The 26,555-nt window shown below is 41.5% G+C and overlaps 1 protein-coding gene across 1 annotated transcript in view; it reads left to right on the top strand.

Annotated features, from left to right (window-relative positions):
* Positions 1-26,555, top strand: part of rerg (RAS-like, estrogen-regulated, growth inhibitor) — a 194,105-nt gene that overhangs the window by 66,619 nt on the left and 100,931 nt on the right. The gene's annotated exons all lie outside the window — the stretch shown is intronic.

The following is a 26,555-nucleotide window of genomic DNA, read 5'->3' as shown; positions in this document are numbered from 1 at the left end:
TTGGCATTGCACCTCAGACATATTGAGGTAGCTGCATCACCGCCTGTAAACCCTGGCAGCAAGGTAGTGGCATCTTCTGCGTCCCCTTATACCTTGGACTAACTGCGCCCCTTGTGCCTGTGCCTCTCCTCCCACAGGTCCCTCCCCTGGAATCTGCTTTGGGACACCTGACCTCCTCTCCTTTTTGCCCCTCTCTTCCTCCTCAGAGGAGGTGCCTCCAGCGGAGAGCACAATCCCCATTACCAGGGTAAGGAAGGCTGCCTGATACCTAGAAGGGTCCACATGGTCAGAATCCTCAGGGAGCCTTGGAGACAGCTATGAGTCCTGAAATGATGTGTGGAAATGCTAAGAATGAAGCCCCGAACAGAGATGAAGCTGCTAAGTACCAAGAAGCAACCAACAGCAAACTGCCTCCAAAACTCCTCACTACTCACATCGACAATGCTGCTGACCCTTTTTATTCTGCCCGCGGATAAGGCTTGGCAAATTGTGGGCTGCCCAACTACCTGTTTTTCCTGTGCGACGAGCGAAAAATCCCACGGACAACGTTAAACTGCCTTCAATCCGGTTGTTAAGGGCCTTAACTGGCTTCTTAATTAATGGCGATTGTGGCTCCGACTCCTGTGCGCGCCTGCCGATAAATATCATGCGAGTGTGCAATGACGTTGGGACACTCGCCTGACCTCATTGCGCGTCGTTTTACGCTCGTTCGGGTCAGGCACGTGTCTGCCCGACAAGCTGAAAATTCTGCCCACTGATTTATTTTCACCTTTCTGAGCACAATATCATTTCCTGCAGTCAGCTCATTTTGAAAATACCACTATTCCTTGATACCAATCAGTGTATCTAATTTAGCTTTTGGGCACCTAGCTTTCTCATTGCAATTGTACTAGCGGGTCTTGTCTTGTCTTGTATTTCGGTCAGTGTACTGTCTGATACAGGTGCCATTACACAGGCTGCAGATTGTGTTTCATCTTCCTTTGCACCAAAGTGTAGTGTGGCCCCACTTCCTATGTCAAGCCCTTCAAAGCAGATGATTCTGACAGATAGTACATTTGTTACCATTGATTCTAGATCACTGCCTAGACCAGACTAATAAACAAATCCTCTTGCTATTGATCCCATATGGATTATTCCTGTGTGTTCAGTATGGAGTTCTGCCAGAATCCTATCTCTCAAAGAACTGGGTAGCACCAGTCTGTGACTCCACTTGATGTAGCCCTGGTCACATGGCTGTATTGTCTTCGGTTCAGGGTCTAGAAGGGTTTTTTTTAGGATTTCTCTTAACTAAAAATGCTACGACAAACCATTATTCGTAAAACCCACTCTTATTTATTTACAGATCTAAGTACATCTCAGTACTCTACACAACGTTGTACATCTGCTTCCCACCAGATCTCAGTCTCTTAATCATGTGACATTGCATCATGGTTACATCAATAATTACATCAGTACCAGGTGCTCCTGATGTTAACCCTTTACTCTACATCTCCCCTCAAGTCTTGTTCTCAACTGTATACATCTTTCTACATCTCCCCACAAAGTCTCAGGCTTAAAGTGTTGCTTTGAGCAATCTCCCTAATCAGGCCCTGATTTCATTTTGAGGTGGAGGACAAACTGCACTCTCTCGTCGTTCAATAGCAGTGTATTCCACCTGGGTGATTTTAGAGTTTCTACTTGTTCCTGGTTCCTTGTCTCCATTTGGGTCTAAATAGTTCCAAGGTTCCATTGGTTTCCTTCCCAATGATATAAAAGCTCTTCGGTTCCTTCTGATATTTCCCTGGTTCATCTCAATGCTACAGGATCTCAGTTGTGGAGCTCACTGTAACAATGCCTTCTTTCTGTTGATCTCATATCAACACTCTCTCCCCGGGCTGTAGCACTTTCAAGTCTCGTGCCCTGTGTCTTGAATTGAAATTATGAACTAGACTGTCTCTTTGTTGCTCCTCACACTTCCTAACTTTCTCACGATCATCTGAGGTAATGTTAGGTTGTAGTTTTTGTTGTGGAGCTGCAAGTTGTATTTGCAGCTTCTTCCCATCAACAGCTCTGATGGTGAGAGCTTGTTTTTCAGCAGTGAGGTTCTGTGGTTAAGAAGGGCTAAGTTAATATCTTTGTTCTTTTTCATTAATTCCTTGATTGTTCAAACTCCTTTTTCTGCTTCTCTGTTCGACTGAGGATATCTAGGCGAATGAGTCACACGCATGAAACCATATTCCTGCAAAAAGTTATGGAACAGTTCGTTAGCAAACTGAGGACCACTGTCTGACACCACAACATCTGGGATGTGTCATGAAGATTCTTTTTTGTGATGTACTGACTGCCTCCATCATGTTGCTCCATTTATTCACGTCAAACCACCTGGAGTAGTAATCAATGGCGATGATGAAAGCTTTGCCTTTAAATTCAAATAAATCCATTCCCAGGGGCTGCCATGGCCTTGAAGGAAAAGTGGAAGCTGCCAGTGGTTCGCTCTGCTGTTGTTTTCCACTGCACACTTAATGCAATTCGTTATTAACTCTTCAATGGTATGACTAATGCCTGGCCACTAATCTGACTGCCGGGCTCTTATTCAGCATTTCACTATTCCCAAGTGCCAAGTGTTTTAGGGATGCCGAGTCTGTTGTTAAAAACTAACAGCAGGATTTCTCAGTCAGTGTGCAGGGGTGGGCCCGACACGCCGACGTGTAAAATGACACGTGACGATGTCGGGGGTGTGTCCCGACGTCATCGTGCTGAGTTGCGATGTTTCGTTCGACGGGCGTGCGCTGGAGTTGGCTGAGTGGCCACCGATATGTAAACGGCCTACAAAGACCATTAAGGAACTAATTAAGGTAATTGTAAATGCTGCTCGTCCAATCTTAAGGTTGGTGGGCAGGTGAAAAGGCCAAGCGGCCTTTGCGGTTTTTAGGAAATCTCATCTATGAGCGGGATGCGGTTTCCTAAAGCTTTTATTAATTAAATTTTTAAAATTTCATTAATATAAACTGGTGCCCCATCTCATGTGATACAGTCACATGAGGGGACATGTTTAAATACATTTATTTAATTTTTTCAACATCGATCCAATCTCCTTGACGCAGCCGAATCTCCTTCCTTCCTCTGACCGCACAGGTAGCGCTGAGCTTAATTGGCCCGCCAGTGTAAAATGGTGGCGCGGAGCCGATTGTGGGCAGTGATCAGCTCCGCGACCACCCCCGCCCTTGCCCGCTCCTGCCAAGCCCACCAGCCGCCTGAAAAACTCAGGCCTAAGAAATCGTCAATGGTTGTGAGATGTTTTCTCTGCTTGAAGTATTGGCGAAGTACTAGGTTGTTGGGACTATGCTCTGGCCATCCATTTTAGCAATGCTTTTTTATTTTGCTGCATTCGTCATCCTGCTGTTGTGCTTGCTTAATTTCTTGTAATCTCAGTGGCTGGTAAGTGTCTGGTAATGAGTGAAGTGTAATATTTTGGTTTGGGGAGCCACAGTTACCTAGGATAGGCAGTCCAGTGCTCATAAGTAATTTTAAGGTTGTTTATTAAGTTTATCAAGAAGCAGCAGTTTTAAATATGATGCATGAACTAAATAGACAGGAAAAGTATACGGTCTCTGACAGTGGAGAGCTGTTTACCGATCCGGAAGAACGAACAAACGAAAGCAGCCGATTTCTGCAGCCTGGAGTGACAGTTTCAGTCTCTCTCAGTCTTTGACTGTTTGCCGATGGCAGTCATCTTCCCTCTTTGTTATTTTCTTCCTCAAACCAATTGGGATGTCAGGGAGATCTTTGTCTTCTTCTAAGCGAGGGCTGGGCCCCTACCCCTATGAGCATCCATTGATACACCCTATTTCTGGGAGCTGGAAGCTTACCTAGTGTCAATCAGCTGTTCAAACACTTCTGACCAGTGGCTATGGGACAGGCATCCAAGATGTCAGAAAGGCAGTGCACAGGGTGCCAGAAGGTTTCCTGCTATCTGTTCAGGAATGTTTGTAGAGTCTACTGAGCTCAATGTGTGGAGTGCAATCTTCTTGACCGTTATCTTCACTTTGTCTTGGTCCTTGATTCCTTAGAATTGTTTGTTTTTATTTCAGAGAGTGAGGGAGAGAGAATTAAATGCTATGCCAGCTAGTTCCATGAAAGGTATATAGAATTCTAAACAAAAACACTATTTCCTAAAGGCCCCTATTTCTAACAGAAGTATATGCTCTCATTTCCTCAATAAAAGTTAAATCTTCAAGCTTGACTCCATCCGCTGGTATTCATGATAATGTATCTGTTGTAGTCTGGTACTTCCAATTAATGTACTCAGTAACTGAATCATATCTCATAAGTCTCAGTCTAAAACGTTGAATTCTGGAAAGCATTTTTGCAATTTCCTTTAATTTAAAAAGAGTAACTAAAGGTTTGCGGTTGGTTTCAACTTTAACCCTTAATCCCATGACATAATCAGAGAACTTCTCACAGGCCCAGTGGTTGCTAATGCTTCTTTCTCAATGGTTTCATGCCTCTTCTCTGTGAGTGAGAGATTTTGAGGTGTAATAAATTGGCCTTCTTTGCACATCTTTTGGAACTTGAAGCAGCACTGTGCCCAAGCGTGCTGATGCATCCACTGCTATAATTGTTGACAATTCGGGATCATAGTGTGTTAGGATTTTGGGTGAAATTAGAAGATTTTTGATCTTATCAAAAGCATTTTGCTGGTCCACGTTCCAGCACCACTGTCGACCTTGTCTCATGGCTCATTGATTTTGCCAAGTTTGGTGGGAGCTTGTCTATTTGGTTGACCATCCCAAGGAAACTTGGTAATTCTGTGATTTTTTAGGCTGTGAAACCCTCTACTCATCTTGGTTTTCTTCAGGTCAGCCGTAATTCCCAAAGGTTGCGCAATGTGCCCTAAGAATTTTATCAAAGGCTTTACAAATTCACATTTGTTGTTCAGTGTCAAACCAGCTTCTTGTTGAACCTTGAGGACTGCTCTCACTCAATGGCCATGTTCTTCTCTTGATGAGCTGTGTACGGGAATGTCCTCCATATGGCACATTACTCCTTCCATGCCTTCCATGGCCGGAGACATCATTCTTTGGAATATCTCAGGTGCAGAAGCAATTCCAAATGGTAACCTGTTGAAACATTAATGATCAAATGGTGTGATAAGTGTAGTTAACAATCTAGATTCTTTGTTCAGAGGCAACTGTCAAAAGCTACTGTTAGCGCCCAATTTTAATGAAGAGAGAGCTTTTGCTAATTTGCTGAGACTTTCGCCCATTAATGCCATCAAGTGGATCTCATGTTCCACTGACTTGCTTAATTGAGTCAAGTCCATGCAGATCCTAATTGAACCATTAGGCTTTGGTAATGTGACCATTCCAGAACACCACTTTGTCAGTAAGGTTACTGGAGAGATGACTCCTTGTTGGAACATGTGTTTAATCTTGCTCTTGACTTTGTCTAAGAGTGGATGTGGGACCTTGCTGACTGTGAAGAAGCATATAGGCTTAGCATCCACCCTTAGGGTTACATGATATTCTGTTTTCAGCTTTCCTACTGTTATGACGTGGCAGATGATGTGTAACAGGCAGACCAAATCTACAAGGGAAACTTGGCCACATTTTCACAACAGTTTTGCAATTAGTATTTATTATGAGAAGATGTGTGCACTGAATTCAGAAGCAATGAGTCCACTAAGACCTTTAGAGATTTAAAAAATTAAATTAAAATTCTTATTGACAAAAAGAAAAGATTTAAAGCACACACATAAGACTACAATTACTTACTGCTATAATAAATCCTGAAATTCCTAATTAACCTGACTCCCAGCTACACATCCCCTTTAAAGCAACAGTCCAAATAGATTTTAGGTTTTAAAAAAGATTGGCAAGTTAACACAGCACCCACTTGACAGTGGAATTCCAAATGGTTTTCTCCAACTTCAGTTACTGGACACAACAGAATTATGCACAAATGGCTGGAAGCTTTTTCAAGGCTGTTTCACACACTCCTGTTAGATCTTACATGGCCCTCCAACATAGCCTTTCATTCTCCTTTATATATGTTTCTCTCTCTTTAATATGTACATTCCATTGTTCCATATATCTTTGGAACTGTACCTTTCCCATAATATAAAAACTTTCATGTTGCCAATATTGTCAGTAACCATTGAGAAAAATAAACATAATCCTTAGCCTTGCTTATCTGGCTAGTTATAAACAGACTAACATCCCTTTGAAATTCAAACCATCCCTTCACTTATTTAAAAATGCAAATTCCCTTCACACCTTACATGCTAAGACAGCATCCATGTTTACTCATTAGCATTTCAAGTACATTTCTATAATTAGCTTCTTTTGATAATTTCAAGCTTGCAGCCTACCTGACTCCAAATGTAATTAAATCACACAGACAGAACCATCTACACTCATACCCATAAACCTACCTTACAACAAACCAGAAAAATATTATGAAAATTATTATACTTTTGTAACACTATACCTGAAAATGGGGATGGAAATTTATTCCTGAATACCTCACTAGACTGCTCATCAGCAATTGCATCAACCTTGTGAATGAACCTCAGCTGTAAGCATGCTTTTCTGCTCAACAATGATGACTCCTGGTTCCATATAGCATACAGGGATTCCACAATTTCTTTATCCTTGTATCTTAACCTTGCCAAGTGTTGGCCTATTTCTTTCAGTATAGTTCCTCCTGGACCTTGCAACTAAATGGATGATGGTGGTAACATAATATTTTTAAGCAATTTTACTTCATCAGGTGACACTGAAACACAAGCCCCAGTATTTGGCTTGAATCCTGTGGGGCAGCCATCAACTTTTAATTTAAGGCTCCAATAATTATTTTCTGTTTCATTAATTGCTCCTAAGAAAGTTATTTGTTTTTTTCTGTGGCTCTTCAACTTCTTGGATTTTATTTGGTTTCGTTGTTAACTCTTTCTTCCTATGAGCTATAGGAACTTTGGATCTGCAGACTGTTTTAAAATGCCCCAACTTCCCATTGTTATGGCACTCAGCTCCCCCTGCTGGGCATTCTTCCCGCTTGGGCAGGGTTTCCCTGCCACACAGTGGGCATTTCACGATAGTGGTTGGCATGTTTTATCCTGATTATTTGTGGGATTTTGCTTTACTGTGCTTTGTCTTTTGTATCTGACATATTGAATTGCTTCACTCTTTTTTTCCCAAGGGTCATCACTTCACCCTCCCCTCCTGCCCCAACCACAAAACTGCTCTGTTTAGTTTCCTAAGCTCAGTCTGTCATACTATTTGTACTGCTTCTGTGAGAGTGAAACCTTCCCTTGTTAGCAAAAGATGTCATAGGGTTTCATCAAAGACCCTAACCACTAGAGGACTGCATATTAATTCATCTCTGAGGGTCCCATAGTTTCAATTCTCCATGAGTCTGTACAAGTCATTTATAAACGAATCCATGGAATCGCCTGTTTTTTTACCTCCTCTTGTTAAATTTCACTTGCTCAATGATCATATTTTTTCAAACACTGAAGTACAAATTGAATGCCTGGAGGACATCCTCATATGAGCTCGAAGCCTTATCGATGCTCTGTCTTGCAATACATCATGTGCTATGGCCCCTACTGCATAGAGTAAAGAACTGACCTGATCCTTCTGGTCCTTCTTATGCAAACCTTAAGCTGTTCTGTATCTGGAGAATCTCTTTCTCCAATTGTAAGAGCCTTCAGTGCGTCAGAACAGTCCTGGGAGTGGCAATGTAGACCCCATGCCCACCCTAAGCTCTGGATCTGTTGCTGCTTCAGTAGTTTGGCTTGTAGATTATACTTATTGAACTGATCTGTACTCATTGCTGTTTGGACTCTGGGTCTGTGTGTCTGCTTGCACCTGTAGCACCCACAATGCTCCATTCTCAGATGAGTCTTCAATATTTTGTCATCTTGTCATTTCTCCAAGGATTTGTAGGTCTTTTAGACCTGTAGTTTTCTCCTGGAGTTTTTCTGGATCCTTATGTTCTGTCTGCTACCACCAAGTTTCGAATAGTTCACATGAATAGTCAACAGAAACCAACAGCTGCCACCATGTTTCATCTTAGGTTCAGAGTCTAGATGGTGTTTCTTTAGGGTTTGTCTGTTACCCTAAGAATGCTACCATAGACTGTTATTTATAAAAATCATTCTTGTTTATTTACAGGCCTATGTACATCTCAGCATTCTACACGAGGTTGTATTTCTACTTCCCACCAGATCTCGGTCTCTTCGTCATATGACATTGCATCATAGTTACCTTATTAGTTACATCATTTTCGGGTGATCCTGATGTTAACCCTTCACTTTACAGTGACAGCTCCTTACGATGATTGTGAAACGGTTTCAGTTCCTCTTCTGTACACTAGTGAAATTCTGTCTGTCCAGTCAATATCGGTTCATTGACTCTTTCAACACTGAGTCTTTCAGAGTTCCAGCTGCACTTTCAGTTGCTGTGATTGGAAAGTCATCGTCTACTCCCTCTACTATGAAGTTTGCACCTTCAAAGCCTACATCTGAGTCCTCATGCAGTAAATGCAACAGTGTGTCAATGATATGATTTTTGAAGTGGAATATTTGATGTTGTACTCATACTGTAAGAGAAGTACAGCTCACCGCTGCATCCTTGACACTGCTATCATTGATATTGCAGACCCTGGTCCCAGAATAACTACTAGAGTTTATGATCTGTTGTTAACATGAAGATTCCACCCAACAAAATGTTGGTTCTGTAAATGTTTCCAGTGTTTCCTTTTCTTTCTGTGTGTAGTTGCGTTCACAGTTGACAACATTACATGCTAGGGGCTTTTCTTAACCGTCATCTATGACATAACTGATCACTGCCCCAAATCCATAGTTTGAAGCATCACTTGCTAGTTTCGGATGATGATTTGAATTGTAATGAATGGATAGTGCATCACTGGCCAAGCTTCTTTTAAATGAATCATAAGCATCTTGTGGCGCTTTAGAGTGTTTCCATTTCACATCTTTCTTCAACAACTTGCTAACACCATCACAAGCTCTGGCAGAAATTGCAAGTAATATTGGACCATGCCTAGAAAGGATCTAAGCTCGCACATCTTTTGGCTTTGGGTCATTGACTGTAGCCTTGATCTTCTCTTTCACTGGTTGTAGCCCCTATTCTTTGCTTTTCAGACCAAGGTGCACAGCCTCAGATTGCACGAAAGCACACTAGCTCCTTTTGAACTTCACATTGTATTCATTGAGCTTTTTTTTAACACTTCATCCAAAACTTGAAGATTTTCTTCCCCGGTTGTGATTACAATCAACACGTCATCCAGATTGCACACACAGGGCTGAATTTTCCCCCTGTTGGGGGGGAAGTTGATGGACGAGCGCGTACGGGCGCGCTTCCAATTGGCGCCGCCGGTCGGAGGCGCGGCACCATTTTACTTGGGTGGGCCAATTAAGGCCCGCCCAGCGTGATGTCTGCACGGAAGCGTTATGCCCTCCCTGTGCGGGTGGGGGATTCCCAAAATCGAGAGTGTGCTCTTTCGCGCGTGCGTACGAAAGAGCGCACTCATCTCCCTGAGGCTAAGTGCAGCCTCAGGGAGATCATCTGTAAATGTAACGAAGTCAAAAATAGAAAGATAAAATTTCCCTTACATGTCCCCTCATGTGACAATGTCACATGAATTGGGATATGTCCATAACTTTTACAAAATCTTTATTAAAAATTTTTAAAGCCTACATGAAACCTCATCCTGCCCGTGGATGAGATTTCATGCTTTTTCTAGTTCCCACCAGGGCTCCTGGCCTGCCCACCAACCTTAAGGTTAAATGGGCAGGTCCTTTAATTAATTAATTGACCTGTCAATGGCCTCAATTGGCCATTGACAGGTCAGCAGGCACGCAGCTGATTTGGCTGCGCTCCCGTCTTCCTGAAAATTTAAATCAGGTGTGGTGACATCGGGAGCTCCCCCTGACTTCACCGCGCATCATTTTACGTGTCGGCGAGTGGGCCCCGCCCCCGCTCGCCAACTCGTAAAATTCTGTCCACAATGTAGCACACCTTTGAAAACTCGTATCCATTGTAGCTTGGAAGATTTTTAGAGAAGGCTTCACATCATAGGGGAAACTTCATGTAGGGGCATAACACTGTGTGTGTGTTTATTATGTGATACTGTTGACTCTCTCGATCTACATTGAGCTGTGCATGAGTGTGAGGCAAATCCAACTTCGTGCATATCATGGATCCCACTAACTCTGCATACAAATCATGGGAGGTTGGTTACAGATATTCTCATCATCCACTGCCTGGTTGATTGTGACTTTGAAGTCCATGATTAGTCTCATGGTTTTGTAATGGGCACTACTACAATTGGGGTTGTCCAATTACTGTAGTCAGTTTTCATGAGCATGGCATTTCTCTCTAGCTTCTTTAGTTGGTTTTGTTTTGAGAGCACAGTTTGGTTTTGAAAGCATAAGGAACCAGCCTAATCTTGCAATATACTGGTCTCACATCAGGCCTGATTCAGATGTGTACTTCCATACCAAATATGTCTTCTTAACTGTCCTCAAAAATGTTGCTGTAATTAATTTATAGCTGTTCAGACTTCTTGATCATCTTAAGCTGAAACGCTTGCTTCCAGCTTAACTTCAGGTTACAAAGCCAATCCTTGCTCATTAACATTTGTTTGTTGACATATCTCACGGCAACAATGGGCAACTTGAGGGACTTATATTGGACATTGCAGTCCACATGCTTCTAATACCTCAGCAGAGAAGATTTCAATTGAACTGTGCTCTGAGTTTGAGATGCATCACTGAATTTGCTGTCATATATGTATTCACAGAATCACAGAATCACACAGTGCAGAAGAGGCCCTTCGGCCCATTGAGTCTGCACTGATATTGCTTCATATGGAACAAACTCTAGCTTTATTGATGTGCATGTTGATATACTGTTGATTTACCAACACAATTAAACAGAAGTTTCTGTCATTTAAGTGATTGCTAGCGACATAGATAGAGCCCAGCCTCAGATTCCTTTTGCTTAAGCATTCTGGATTCACTTTAACATTGTAAACTCTATCCTTGTGACATCGCTGTTTTCAATTACTGCTGGGATGAATTCTCTTTCCTGCTTTGGTCTTCGCTTGACAAGCAGTTGCAATATGGCCTATCTGTTATGTATTACACTGAGTAAGACTAAGACATGCTCAGCTGCAGGCATCTAATATTGAACTAACTATATTTACACTCCCTAACAGAGAGGGAACAAAGAAGGCAATATGACAAAATTCGCAGATTTTGCAATGTACGACACTCCCTCCCTATTTAAAAAAAATTGTACATGAAAATGTAAAGTGATATCCTGTACATAATTACCCAGAATATAATATGACTAAATCAACATCAACGAAAACTGAACATTTAACAGGTTGGGTTGCACATTTATTATTACTGCAATCACAACTATTACATATATGATCAAAATAATCCAGAGAATTTACATGTAAATAAGAATATTTTCCTTAACATTAGTGTGTGTTTGACAAAAATATTATATTTGACAAGAAGTAATGAAAAGAAAACTTTTTCCTTCTTCCTTCCGACGTACTTTCAATGAACCTATCTGACTTCTTTCTCTTTCTGCCAGGGTATCTCCTTCCATTTCCATTAACTTGACTTTGCTCTCTCAACATCTCTGACTGTGCCTAACCTGAATTTTGACTTTGACTATTAACTTCACTTATGGTTGAGACTGTGACATTGATTGATTTGTCTTCATCAAAGACCCTGACTCATTTTGTCCTTCCAGTGGATTGTGTAATACTGGCAAACTTTCAGTTTCTTTCTGACTTTCACTTTGGGCTATAGGAAGAATTTGGATTATAGGAGGTTTCTCATGCTCTCCCTTTGTCAGATTTCCTCTTTCATGAAAATGATCTACATGATATTGAGGGAAACTCTTCACAACTCCAATCACATCCATATCACCTCAGTGGTTTCTCACCATAACCTTCTAATACTGAAAAGGCTTTGGGCCCTGACAATATTCTGGCAATAGTACTGAAGACTTGTACTCCAGAACCTGCTGCACCACTAGCCAAGCTGTTCCAGCACAGCTACAATACTGGCATCTACCCAGCAATGTGGAAAATTTCCCATGTATGCCCTGTACACAAAAGCAGGACGAGTTCAACCCAGCAATTACTGCCACATCAGTCTACTCTTGATCATCAGTAAAATGATGGAAGGGGTTATCAACAGTGCTATCAAGCAGCACTTGTTAGCAGTAACCTGCTCACTGATACTCAGTTTGGGTTTCCACCAGGGCCACTCAGCTCCTAACCTCATTGGTTCAAACATGGACATAAGAACTGAACTCCAGAGGTGAGGTGAGAGTGACTGCCCTTGACATCAAGGCTGCATTTGACTGAGTGTGGCATCAAGGTGCCCTAGCAAAATTGGAGTCAATGGAAATCAGGGGGAAAACTCCGCTGGGTGGAGTCATACCTAGCACAAAGGAACATGGTTGTGGTTGTTGGAGGTCGATCACCTCAGTTCCAGGACTTCACTGCAGGAGCTCCTCAGGGTTGCATCGTAGGCCCAACCATCTTCAGTTGCTTCATCAATGACCTTCCTTCCATCATAAGGCCAGAACTGGGGATGTTCGTTGATGATTACACAATGTTCAGCACCATTCGCGACTCCTCAGATACTGAAGCAGTCCTTGTCCAAATGCACCAAGTCCTGGACAATATCCAGGCTTGGGCTGACAAGTGGCAAGTAACATTTGCACCACACAAGTGTCAGGCAATGACCGTCTCCAAAAAGAGAAAATCTAACCATCGCCCCTTGACATTCAATGGCATTACCATCGCTGAATCCCCCACTATCAGCATCCTGGGGGTTACCATTGACCAGAAACTGAATTGGACCAGCTTTATAAATACTGTGGCTACAAGAGCAGGTCAGAGGCTATGAATCCTGCAGTGAGTAACTCACCTCCTGACTCCCCAAAGCCTGTCCACCATCTACAAGGCGCAAGTCAGGAGTGTGATGGAATATCCTGCACTTGCCTGGATGAGTGCAGCTCCTACAATACTCAAGAAGCTTGACACCATCCAGGACAAAGCATCCCACTTGATTGGCACCACATCCACAAACATTCACTCCTTCCACCACTGACGCACAGTAGCAGCACTGTGTACCGTCTACAAGATGCACTGCAGGAACTCACCAAGGCTCCTTAGACAGCACCTTCCAAACCCACGACCACTACCTCCTAGAAGGACAAGGGCAGCAAGCGCATTGGAACACCGCCAACTACAAGTTCTCCTCCAAGCCACCCACCATCCTGATTTGAAAATATATTGCCGTTCTTTCACTGTTGCTGGGTCAAATTCCTGGAAATCCCTCCCTAACAGCACTGTGGGTGTACCTACACCACATGGACTGCAGTGGTTCAAGAAGACAACTCACCACCACCTTCTCAAGGGCCATTAGGGATGGGCAATAAAAGCTGGCCTAGCCAGCAACGCTCGCATCCTGTGAATTAAGAAAAAAAACCTAACTCTTAAGGTGAGCAACGTATTGTAGGCTGTGGGTTTAATCCGCAAAAGAACAGAAAATTGTCTAGCCCATGTCGAAGAGAAACATGAAAATTACAGCTAGCTTGTCACCAAGCAAGTACTTCTACAAAGACCGCTTCCCAATCTGCACAATTCTTTCTGCAGTGCCATTCGATGCTGGGTCATATGGTGGTAAGAGACTGTTTGATTGCATTCTTACTCAGAGATATTTCAAACTCCTCAGATGGAAACTGTGGATAATTATCTGACACCAACACCTCTGGCAACCTATAAATTGCAAACCAACTTTTCAAACCATCAGTAGTTTTGGTACTTGCAGTATTGGGCATAGACTTAACATTTATCCATTTGCTTTCGCTATCAATCAGAAACAAGGTACTCTTTCCCTTCTACTTCAAAGAAATCAACATGTACTTGTTCCCACGGTATTTTTTGTGTTTGACCATGGCATGTAAGGAATTTTGTTGCATCATACCTCATTCTGAGACACACTTCACAACTATTCACCAACTCTTCAATGTCTCTATCTATCAATATCTTCCAGGGGCTGTTTTTCCCTCTCTAACCCTTAGTGGAATAATTACTTTTAAACCCCAGAGGAGACAGCCTTGATCTATGCTCAGTTCATTTCTACATGTGAAATACTCCTGCAATTTCTCATCATCACACTCTTTAGGCCAGTCATTCATGACATAATTGAGCACTTTACTGAGCACCACATCCTTGTGGGTTTCTTTACTAATTTCTCTAACAGATCCGAACATGTCATTTGTGTATGTGAAGCAATTCACAGGTAACTCAGTGGTTAAAAATGAATCAGTCTTTGCAGGAAATCTTGAAAGAATGTCTGCCTTTGCTTGATCTGCTAATTTATGATATTCAATATTGTACTAATGGCTAATTTTATCACTTAGTCCTCCTTGTTCAAAGACCACTTTGTGCCCTCCTAGCATTTCCTCAATATCAGACCGTATTCTTACTGATCCCTACTGTAATTAACTTGGCCTAGTTTAATTGTATATTTTACACCAATTCCTTACCCTCAAGGATACTCTGTCCCTTCCTAGCACTACCAATGACAAGTAATAGGATGCATCATTATATTCCACTCCAACACTAACAATGGAATATTGGGCTAACTAGCCTGTTCCACCCTGGTTTTACATAAAGGGAATGTGATTTAGGGATTTCTTATACTTTCTTCCAAGATAACAGATATTGCTACAGCTGTATCAATGATGAAAGTAAATTGTATATCTCCAACTTTCGTTCTTACTGTGGATGCTAGAGTTTTAGCTTCAGCCCTATTACTCTCATCTTCTACGTGCTGATTTTCTTGCTTTGTGACTAAGTACAACTCTTCATCTTCCTGCTTGATAACACAAACTTCTGTTTCCATATCAGTCATGTGTGCATTTGAGAACTTCCAGACTCTTGAACTAGCTTTAGATTTACCATGACTTCGACCTGGTTCATGGCTGTGACCTGGAGCTTTACCATGACCTGGAGCATTACTGTTTCCTTTACTCCTGTATGCCGTCTAGATGTGACCGACATTCCCACAGGCTTAATAACACTTTGGCCGGAAATGGGGCATTTAAATAGATGGCGGCCACCATGGCAATGATAGCATCTAAATTTGTGACTCTGAGACTGTGAACTTGTCTGCTGTGGCCTGAAATCCAGTGGACCTCCCCTACTGTTTCAGGGAAAGAACTCTCCTGCACTTTGCAACTATCTCTTCTTAGCATTTTCATGGCTGGGGTCTCATCATAGGTCTCTTTCCACATCAGCTTATTGCTTTTGCTTAAAAGCTTTGCCTGGGTTTTGTTGTTCTTTAGGCCTCCTACGAATGTGTCTCTAAGGTCAATTTCTAAGTTTGCGCCATACCCATAGTGTCAAGAGACTTTCTTTAATTCGAGAATGTAATCTGCAACAGTCTCACTTGACAACTGCTTCCTTTCACGGAATGCAACTCTCAGTGTAATCTCATTCTTAGTAATACCATAAGATTCCAGAATCTCATTAATTTCAGAATAGTCCACAGTACTGGGGTCTCGTGGGCTGTTTTGTGTGCAGCACTTCCAATGTTCAAATAACCAATTTTATGGGCAACACTTGCTGATTATTTTTTTCTCCAGAATTAACTATTGTTTTTCTTGTTCTTAATCTGACTGGGGATCTGAGCAAAGAAGGAAAATGGCATCAGGACAGATTGCAAAAAAAATTACCTGAGTGATTTTAATGCTATCTCAAGGCTGTCAACTTGGGAATAAAATTGATGGATTTGTGTGCTTAGTGTTTTGCCAGTTATTAGTTCCTGACTGATATTTTTTGTAACTCTTTAATTCAGTCACATATACTAATTTGGACATTTGATAATTTTACAGATAATAGTTATTTTAGGAGATCACTCAGTTTTGACCTATGCGATACTGGACATGTGATGTGCTGAAGACTGGAACTTGTGTAGTGTGACTCCTCTAAAAGGTTTGATACAACAGATACATACTAGATTTTTACGTAAGATTTTTAATAATCCAGATGGGTGCTAGTACGCTGCACTAGCACTAACCAGCATAGCTTGGATCCCCTGGCCAACCCATCTCCTTTCTGAGCCATTCATGTCAAAATATATTTATATTTGCAAACTCAAAAACCTTGAAAGTGTGTCATGGAAAGATTAACATGAGCTTATTGAATTCAGATTGAAATTCCTAGGGCAGTATTTTAATGTGCTCTTTATGACACCGAATCACCAAGGCTGGTATTTTCTGAGCAATTAATTATTAAGTAAGTTATTTAGGTTCTGTCCAGACCATGTCCTGGATGCTCTTAAAAGAAAGGAGTTGGGCCTGCTAGATTAGCATCACAGTCATGATTGGTTGAATCATAACATCTTGGCATGATAATGGTGTCCAATACAATGTTGCAGCAGAAGTAAGGTCTACCAAGGTTTCCAGGTCAGAATTGGGCCATTGTTGCTGCTACAATTTGCATTTATTTAGCCTGTCTAACTTGGTGAGAACATTCCAAGGTGCTTCACAGGATGTTATCAAACATAATTTGACACCAAGCTATTAGAACAAAAAACAAAAAAACTTGGTCAAGGAGGTAAATTTTAAGGAGTGGCATCAAGGAGGAGAGAGGCAGGATGGTTTAGGGAGGAAATTCCAGCGCTTAGGGTCATGGTTGCTGAAGACATCACCATCAATGGTGGAGCGATAAAAATCAGGGATGCGCAAGATGCCAGAATTGGGGGAGTGCAGAAATGTCAAAGGCTTTTAGCCCTGAAGGAGACTATTGAGATAACAAGGAGAGTGGTATGAAGGATTTGAAAACTAGGAAACCTTGTCTTCCAGCATATCTCACTATCTGCTGGGAGTGTGGTATCAGTGCATTTTAAAATTGAGGTGTTGTTGGATCGGGAGCCAATTTGGTCAGGCGGACACTGCGATGGGTTAACAGAACTGGGTGTGAGTTAGGACAGCAAAGCTTAGGATGCACTCAAGTTTATGAAGGGCAGAAGGTTGTAGGCTGACCAGGAGAGTATTGGAATAGTTGAGCGTGGAGGTAGACAAGATATGGATGAGTGTTTCATCAGAGGCTGTGATGAGGCAGCAGTGGATGTGGGCATTATTACGTGTGCAGGAGTACTCAGTCATGGCCATGGCCTGCAACATCCAGAAGGTTGTAACCAGCAGTAATTATATGGCACTTTTTTGAAGGAGGCTGATTTTACAGTCACGATACTTTTTAGCTGCCCTGCTGGCTTTGTGTGCCCTTTTATTCCAGCAGCACATCTTGTTTCCCCTCCACTCTAAAGGGTGCCCAAGAGTGCCAATATTTTGGGCACCCACTTGCTTTATTCAAATTACCTGACCCTACCTTGACCTCAGAAAATTTGACGTTGAGGTTCTCCTCCCGACACTGTTTTACCACTGCCATTGTTGCAGAGCTGGAGCAGATTTGCGTATGTTCAGGATCACTATGTTTGCTCTTTTGTATTAAAGCAGAGAGTAGCCAGAGATTATGTATCAAATTTCCAATCCCGTGCTCTCACCATGAGCCTCACCAAAATGGAGAGTGGGTCAAAGAATCAGTACTACTGTATTGAAACCTTGTCTTCCAGCATATCTCACTATCTGCTGGGAGTGTGGTATCAGTGCATTTACCCTTGTACTATTGATTAGATTTGGTATCGTTGAGCTGTGTGCAGGACAGCGCTTTATGACAAATGGGACAATATTTTGACAAGATTATGTCTTGGCTCTAATAACATTTTGGGGGAAATATCCCCCATGAGAAATTGGTAAATTCATAAACACCTTCATTATAAATGATTTTACCATTTTGTCACATGTAACACAGTGAAAATCCCCATCCCCTACCCTTCCTCCTGATTCATGGTCTGATCTTTAGACTATGCACGACAACAGCAACCACCTGTATTTATATAGCACCTTTATGATATAAAATATCCCAAGATGTTTCATAGGAGCATTCACACACAACACTTGACTATATGTCTATAATATGATTGCTTTTTAGAGAAGAATGGAGTTGGAATTTTAAAAAAAAAATAAAGATTTGATTGGTTATTCTAGAGTATTGTATCCAACCCTGGACAAAATTGTGAAAGGTTTTAATAGAATAAATAAGGGGAAACTATTTCCACTGGCATGAGGTTTGGTAAAGAGGGCACAAATTTGAAATAATAGCCAAACGAATCAGAGGGAACATTAAGGGAATGTTTTAACGCAGCAAATTGTTGTGATCTGAGATACACTGCCTGAAAAACTGGTGGAAGCTTTCAAAATGACATTTACTTACAAAGGGGGTGAAGGAGGTCTTGTGATGCAGTGGTAGCATCCCTACCTCTGGGTTCAAGTCCCACTTCAGGACTTGATGGCCTAAAGCAGGTGTGTTTATAGTGTTGTCAAATAAGTTGGTTACCAGCCTGCAAAATCTTCCAATAAGAGCTGGAGAGATTCCTTGTTAGCCAAAGTGCAGAAGGCAACAGCAAACCACTGCAGTACTTTGCCAAACAATGGAAGTCCATGGTCACCAATGCCCTCTTAGTACAAGAAAGAGGACTTGAAAGGGGAAAGTTTTGTAGGGCCACTGAGAAAGAAGGAGTGCGACTAATTGGATAGTTTATTTTCAAAGAGCTGGCACAGGCACAAAAGGGCTGATTGGCCTTTTCCTGATCTGCAAGATTCTATATCCTGTGAATATAGATTTAAGCCATTTTTAAGGAAACATTTTATTTCTATCACATCTGGGTTCAGAACAGAGGACTTCACTGCAGTCAATGAATAGAACAAGAAAGAAAGTGGGTATTTTGCGAGGTACAGCTCCCAGGTTGGAACATTGCCAGATGTGCAGCAGATGCTGACAATCAGACCTTTTACAGTTATAACCCTATCTTTAACACTTGTTGCCTTGTAGAAGACTCCATGCTGGGAGCAGGGCTTTGCAAATTGATCCATGCAAGATGACGCAGGGAAGAAATGCTAAAGGCTTATTGCTGCTTAACTGCATTCAGTGAAGCTTTATTCCTTGGCTTTTCTTATAAAAAAGGTGCCAACGTAAATATCTCTTTGTCATGCTTTTAGGAAACAGGCAACAGCAGTTCTTTGGTCAGTGAAAATTAATGGATTTTCATCCTAACCTCTCCTGGCCAAATAGTCATGTCAAACGAGCTTACAGAACTATAATGTGAAATTTCAACATGTAATGACAATCTACAGAATCTGAACAAAGCAACAATGAAGTTACAAAGTTATGACAGAAGATCAGTTGTGAAAATTACAATGTACTAGAGAAAATGCCCAGAGAAGCAGAATGTCAAAGAATTGCTTTTTGAAAAGTAATTTTAAAAATTGAGAGGGAGGTAATATTCATTTATGATTTCAAATCAGTACATATAAAACTCCAGGCCTGTTGGCCTCCTAACCCCTCTAATACAAAGTCCTTATGTACATCTATGTACACTGTGAGGCCTTGTTCATACTAGTCATGAATTACTTTATTAGCAGCCAGCGTGGGGCAGTTTCAAATGGGAAAGGTTACAGATCCCAAGGAAATGGTCGAAACTCTGCAGGTAAGGCTGCAAAAGAGACCGTGTGCTCTAAGAGTTGAATGGAATAATACAAAAGGAGGTCAAACCTTACCTAGGTGGTACTACATGTGAAGGTCCACAAATGCACATCAAAGCCTTTTTGATTACTTGGTGATTTTGCAGACATATTTTAACTGTCACAGCTCTGAGTTTGTCACAATGTAATTAGTTTCACTTGAAAGATAAAGGCTTCTGCGATGTTTTATAGTTTTTATGCATGTAGGAGCTTACTTCAGTAATGAAGGATCATTTGATTTACTGGCTGTGGCAAAGGAACTAACTTGCTTTTGATCTACAACAAAAAAGCAACTGAAATCAGAAAACCCAGCATTGTAAACACCATTTGAAAAGAAATTGAGAGAATTAATTACTTACAGCTATGCAGGATAAGTCAAATGTAATAAGTATAAAACAGTTCCAATAATATCTATTCTTGTTATCTAGTGAATTTAAAATGTAGGTACAAGAATTGACTTCATGCAATCCTGTACGCATTCCACAAGGGGGAGATAGATGTTTGCTCTTCCCTTGCTCATCCATGCTTTGCTTTATGGGTCTGTGTGAATACAGGAGCAATAATACTGTATCTGACTAGGATTTAATCCTCAACTCTGAGGATCTTTCCAACTCTTACACCAGCTTACATTTTCCCATGAATGTTCATGCTGTTGTGGTTGAATGTCACCCAGGGTAAAAGTTAGGCCATTCAGGAGTGATGTCAGGAAACACTTCTTCACATATAGGGTAGTGGAAATCTGGAACTGTTTCCCACAAAAAAGCTGTTGAGACTTAGGGGGCCCATTGATAATTTCAAAACTGGGATTGATACAGTTTTATTAGGAAAAGGTATCAAGGGATATGGTACCAAGGCAGGCAAATGGAGTTAAGACATAGATTAGCCATGATCTAATTGAATGGTGGAACATGCTTGAGAGGCTAAATGGTCTCTGCCCCCATTTCGTCTTTTACATTTCAGTCCTAATTTTGTTTTTCTCTTGTTTTTGTACCTGAAGAGCAACTCTTCATTATTCTGCCATTCACATCTCCTCCAAACACATATTTTGTTTATTTACCTGTCCCACTACTACCCCTTTGGCTCTCCAACCCTTATGTCATTTAATGTCTTCTGCCTGATCAGAAACCTTCCCCTTTGTCCTTTTTCCACCCTCCCCACTTGACCTACTTAACTTTTCCCTGTTCTGATGAAAGATCATCGACCTGAACAATTAATTCTATTTGTCTATCCACAGATGTCACCAGACTTGCTGAGTATTTCCAGATTTTTTTTGTTTTTATTTTAGACTTCTAGCATCCACAGCATTTTGACTTTGTTTTATTACAGAAATCAAGTTGGACAGACAGGAGTTCTATTAAAAATAAAAGGAGGTTTCAGAAGTAAAGTTAGGTAAAGAGGAAGAGGATATGAAAATTGAGATGAAGGGTAAAAAACAATGAAAGACAAATATTTGCTTTGAATAAAGCAAAGCTATTTCTGCCATCTCTTAATTTTTTTCTCATGCTCTTGGATTTTAGTGTTCAGTTGCTCTCTCTTTCACCCCTACAAAGTCTCTGGGAGTTAATGCATTGTAAATGCAGGTATCCTGTCCTTTGTTTCTGATGTGGCAGTGTCTCCTTTGGCTTAGATAATAATTTTTCTTTGTCACTCATTTCAATGTGTAGCTTGTGAGAACATGTAGCCAGCTCATTGAGCTCATTGACACATAGAACATAACAAGTGTTATTTGTACAGTTTTTGACTGCTGAAAGGTCTGAGATTACAGTTCAGGATACTATTTCGGGTCAACTTTACCAGCATAGAGTAATGTGGCTTTGTGCAATTTTGTCAGTGTTTTCTATTACTTTTTCTCTTCTCCTGCTTTACAACATGGTTTATATGTTCTTTCAAAGAGACTTTGTGAAACCTGTCCATCAACAGATGGAAGAAGGTTTGAGCTGAAATCATATACACACTTGGGGATTAAGTGACACAGTGGCTTAGAACGCTGCTCCACAACATGACTTCAAATCCAGTTTAGACTGAACACATATAGCCACCCCTCTGCAATGATGCATTTAAACTGCACATTTAGCATCAGTGCAAGGCAATTTCCACTTGACACTAATGCTAATTAAATAGAACAAGGTCTGTAAATGGAAGTGCTCTTTGTGGTTTCTTCCCGAGACCAATGTATGGCAGCTCCTGAGCACTAATAAGGTTGACAGCTAGCTCCCTCTGCCAGATCCAACCTCGTCAAGGAGAAAGACGATGAGGGCGACATACATGATGAGGACTTGACCTGGAAAAGGTTGGCCAGGTGTGATATCAGTGAATGCGAGGTTGGTTGTGCTCCAGTCTCCCCATTTCATTGTGGGAATCGGAAAACTGGCTATGTTTATTTGTGCTATACCTGAGCTGAGAGTTACTTGATGAACATATTGATGTTTGAGTAGAAAAGAAGGGCAGCAGTACAACATTCCTGGTAGTAATTGGTGACCACAGTACTTGCAGGTCTGGGGAACAGGTTAGAAGACAAATGAAGAAATACATGCATTATATAGTGCCTTTTATGATCTCAGGAATCACACAACACTTTAAGGCCAATGGTGTAAAACCAAGAAGATGTCAGACCTTAAGAAAGCTGCCATGGCAGAGCTGCACCATAGTATTACATATTAGATAGATGGACAAAGGTACATGTTGCAAGGTATTGCCTGCTAACCTCCTACATGTTTGTTATTTGCCCATGCAAATCCTTAAGATCATACTTCTAGCTCTTTCATTTCCCGCCATTTGAAGGGGCACGATACGAACAAATTTTTCTGTCGTGCACTTTCATTTGCATGGATTGAAAATTAAATTTGTCTTGTGTAAAATGCATGATAGCAATCCGCAAATCAGGAAATGGAGCAGGTTGAGAGGCAGGAGGGGAATTGCTTTGGGGAAGAAATTTCTGTAGGGACTGGATGAGTAACTTGCTTGCCTTGTGTGCCCAAATCAAGGTGGCAGGAATGATCTTGGCAATCAAAAAATATACCCCCATATTCCAGGTTAAAGACTGAGAACCCAGCTGACAGTATAAAGACTGTCTGAATAAAAACAGGAAGTGCTGGAAAAACTCAATGAAACTGTGGAGAGAGAAACAGAGTTAATACCTTGAGTTCAATATGATTCCGAAGAAGCGTCACATTTTACTCGAAGAGTCACAATTTTCCCCTCTGAAGTCTAAGTTCGGTGGTGGGTGCGGAAATGGGAATCATTCCCATGAAGGGGGGGGGTGGGGGTGGGGGGGTGGGGGGGGGGGTGGAGGTGGGACAGCTGAACACGTGCAATCTTGCGCTGTTCAGCTCATTAATTATGCATCTGTGCAAAGAGTGGCGGATTTTGTGGCATGGGCTGGCAGGAAGTCGTGCTCCCAGCTGTTACCTCATAGGCTCAAATGGTCTGGGTACCGTATTTAAAGGGCACCCGCCAGCCTCCCGCTCTTTTGCCCCTAGATCTAGCCTCTGCTCCACCCTTCAACCTGGCCACCAGCCTCCTGCTTCCAGCCTTGGCGCAACTTTTGCTATCGGTACCCGATATGAGTGCAGCTATGAAAGGTCCTCAAGAAGGCGAAAGCAGTGTGACCTCAAAGTCATGGAAGAAGTGAAGCTCTCCACGTGCCAGCCACTTATATACGGCTGTAGAACTAAACATTTCTAATTTCCTGCTGGCGGGGAACTTAATTCCGGTGAGGTGACCTTTTAATGAGCATGCCTGACATGCTAATGCATGCAAAAGGACTTCCTGACATTGTTCGCCAGGAAGCTTGACCTGCCTTTAACCCGTCTTTAAAGCTCCAAGATCAAAATTCTGACAGTTCATCCCAACATGGGGAAACTGATTTTTGGCCTCACGCCAAATTAAGTTTTCCCGCCCACCACACTTACTGCTGCTGGTGGGACCATAAGATTCCGGCCATTAACTCTGTTTCTCTCTCCACAGATGCTGCCAGACCTGCTGAGTTTTTCCAGCACTTTCTGTTTTTATTTCAGATCTCCAGCTTCTGCAGTATTTTGCTTTTATTTAAGACTGGGCTGGTGTTCATACTGACGATGCATAGGTAGAACTGAAGATGAGAAAGTAAGTGTGGAATAGAAATGGCCGCAGCCATCTCAGTAACTTACTGTGCAATAGGTCAAACCAGTTTTAAATAGAAGCAAGCAAGCCCATGTGACCATTTTGAAAGCACCATATCCAACAAAAATGAAGACTCTAAGATAAAAGCAAAACACTGCAGATGCTGGAAATCTGAAACAAAAACAAAAATTGCAGGAAAAACCCAGCAGGTCCGACAGCATCTGTGGAGAGAAAGACAGAGTTAACGTTTTGAGTCCGTATGACTCTGCTTCAGAGCTAAAGAGAAGTAGAAATGTGGTGCAATATATACTGTTTAAGAGAGGGTGGGACAGGTGAAGCTGGATAGAAGGCCAGCGATAGGTGGAGGCAGAGGAGCGATTGCAAATGATGTCACAAACAAAAGGTCGGAGGGATGTTGATGGTGGCGATACTGGCTAAAGGAGGCGCTAATGGTGACATTAAGAGTAGAAAGCAGGATGAGCAAGTGACAGATAACCCTAGTGGGGGTGGGGTGGGGGGAGGGGACGGTGTGGGAAAAAAAGATTGAAATAGGCTAAAAGGTGGGGATAAAACGATGAATGGAAATAAAGTTAAAAAGTAGTAATAGAAATAGGTAGGGAAAACTCTCTCCTCCATCCTCACCCCTTTTTGATCCCCATTTTTCAGTATTTATTTTTAATTTATATATATATTTTTCCCCACCTATTTCTATCCTCACCTTTTAGCCCATTTCGATCTTTTTTTCCCACACTGTCCCCTCCCCCCACCCCTCCCCCTAGGGTCATCTGTCACTTGCTCACCCTGCTTTCTACTCTTAATGTCACCAATAGAGCCTCCTTTAGCCAGTATTGCCACCATCAACACCCCTTTGACCTTCTGTTTATGACATCTTTTGCAATCTCTCCTTTGCCTCCACCTACCACCAGCCTTCTATCCAGCTTCACTTGTCCCACCCCCTTTAACAGTCTATATTTCACCACATTTCTACTTCTCTTTAGTTCTGAAGAAGAGTCAAAATGAAGACTCCTTGTGCATGTACAGAGGTAAAAGTCATTTAAAATATCAGGTTTCAGACAGAGCAGATTGTCATCAAGAACTTTACCCAACAGTCTCAAAAGAATAAATAAATGAAAGTACTGCGGTTGTTGAGGTTCTTGTGATCCCTCTTTTCTAAGTATGGGTTTTTGGGATATGGGCATTATCAGGAAGGCCAGCATCTATTGTCCATCCCTAATGGGCCTTGATAAGGTGCTGGTGAACTGTCTTCTTGAACTACTGAAGTCCATGTGGTGAAGGCAGTCCCTTGGTGCTATTAGGAAGAGAGTTTCAGGATTTTTGTGCAGTGACTGCGAAGGAATGACGATATATATATCTGTGACTTGGATGAGAACTTGGGCTTAATGATGTTCCCTTGGAATTACTTCCCTTCCCAGAGGGGAAAAAACAGTTAAAATTGGGAAATAACTGGCACTGGTCTGAACTACAGTTCCATTTTAAGGTGCACCAATCATTTCCCCCAAGTTTTATTGTTTTTTTCCTTCCATCCTATGTAGTGGAGATTGTGGATTTGGGAACCACCTGTGAACATAATAGCTGAAGTGATTGTCAAAGCACAAGAAAGCAGAAAGCATACATCACTGTGAGGAGCTATTGTAGAATCTGTCAAAATCCATGCTCATTTAAAATTAGCTCCAATACATTTTTTATCCATTCTTCCTGAAAGAAGACCCCTGCCAATGAATTAAAACATGCAGCTACGTATCCCTTCAAAGTTTGGAATAACCTATTAGATGTAAAAGATGACATACTGAGGAATCTTCTACTGAAGGGGACATTGGACTTTAAATTTCCCTGGTCAATGTGCATACAATTGGATACAAAATTGTATCTGACTCCCAACCATATGTATGAACATATTTTATTTATGACACATAGTACAATGTCAAATCTAATGTACAGTAAAAAGCACATGATGAGTGAACCATTTTGCAGCCATTTTCAGGGGAAGATTTTATCCTTGTACCCAACCGTGTTTCTTGATGTATCCAGTGAACTTGTATATGACAGTTAGAATTGTAATTAACAAGACGTGTACATGAAGTTTTCTAATGGCTCCCACATTTGATTCATCTGTGCATGTGCATGTTAACTACATGATATTGAACCAACTGAGTGCAAAAAGGAGAAGCAGTGCGACACAGTATTAGGCTTTTGGCTGCATAAAAATTGTGCTCAACAATAAGAGTTTTACCAGAATATTGACAGTCTGCCAGTAGCTCAGTTACATCAGAGAAAGTTGCTGAATAGCTAACTATTTTTCAACCTGAAGCGTGTAAATTGATCAGAATATCAACTGTTTGAAAAATAGTTCAGATAAGTCATTATCCACAATTTTAAGTAGAAAGGCTTTGGCTTAACTGGTTCAAAACTAGTTTAAATTTACAAATGTAGATTTTAACAGAAAATCACTAATTCAGACCAACCAAAGGGCTACTCAAAGTGGTAGCAGGTTGACTCAACTGACATCAGGCGCACGAAGGAAAGCAACAAAAAAAAGTGAATAGTACAGACCAATTTCTTCCAGATGGGAAACAGCTTTGTGACTATGTTAGATTGCTATGGACCAATATTTTTGATGCAGATTAAAGTCCATTTAATATAGAAAATTGCTAACCTTTAGGGAGGCGGATTTGATTGCCTGTAAAGTGTCAAATATAGATTTACAGCACAGGTTTATTATGAGATTTCAAGGCTTATGCCCTGGAA

Source organism: Cetorhinus maximus, chromosome 12 (genome assembly GCF_964194155.1).
Source record: "Cetorhinus maximus chromosome 12, sCetMax3.hap1.1, whole genome shotgun sequence".
In the NCBI taxonomy this organism is placed as follows: Eukaryota; Metazoa; Chordata; class Chondrichthyes; order Lamniformes; family Cetorhinidae; genus Cetorhinus; species Cetorhinus maximus.
This window is presented reverse-complemented; position numbering and strand designations above follow the sequence as displayed.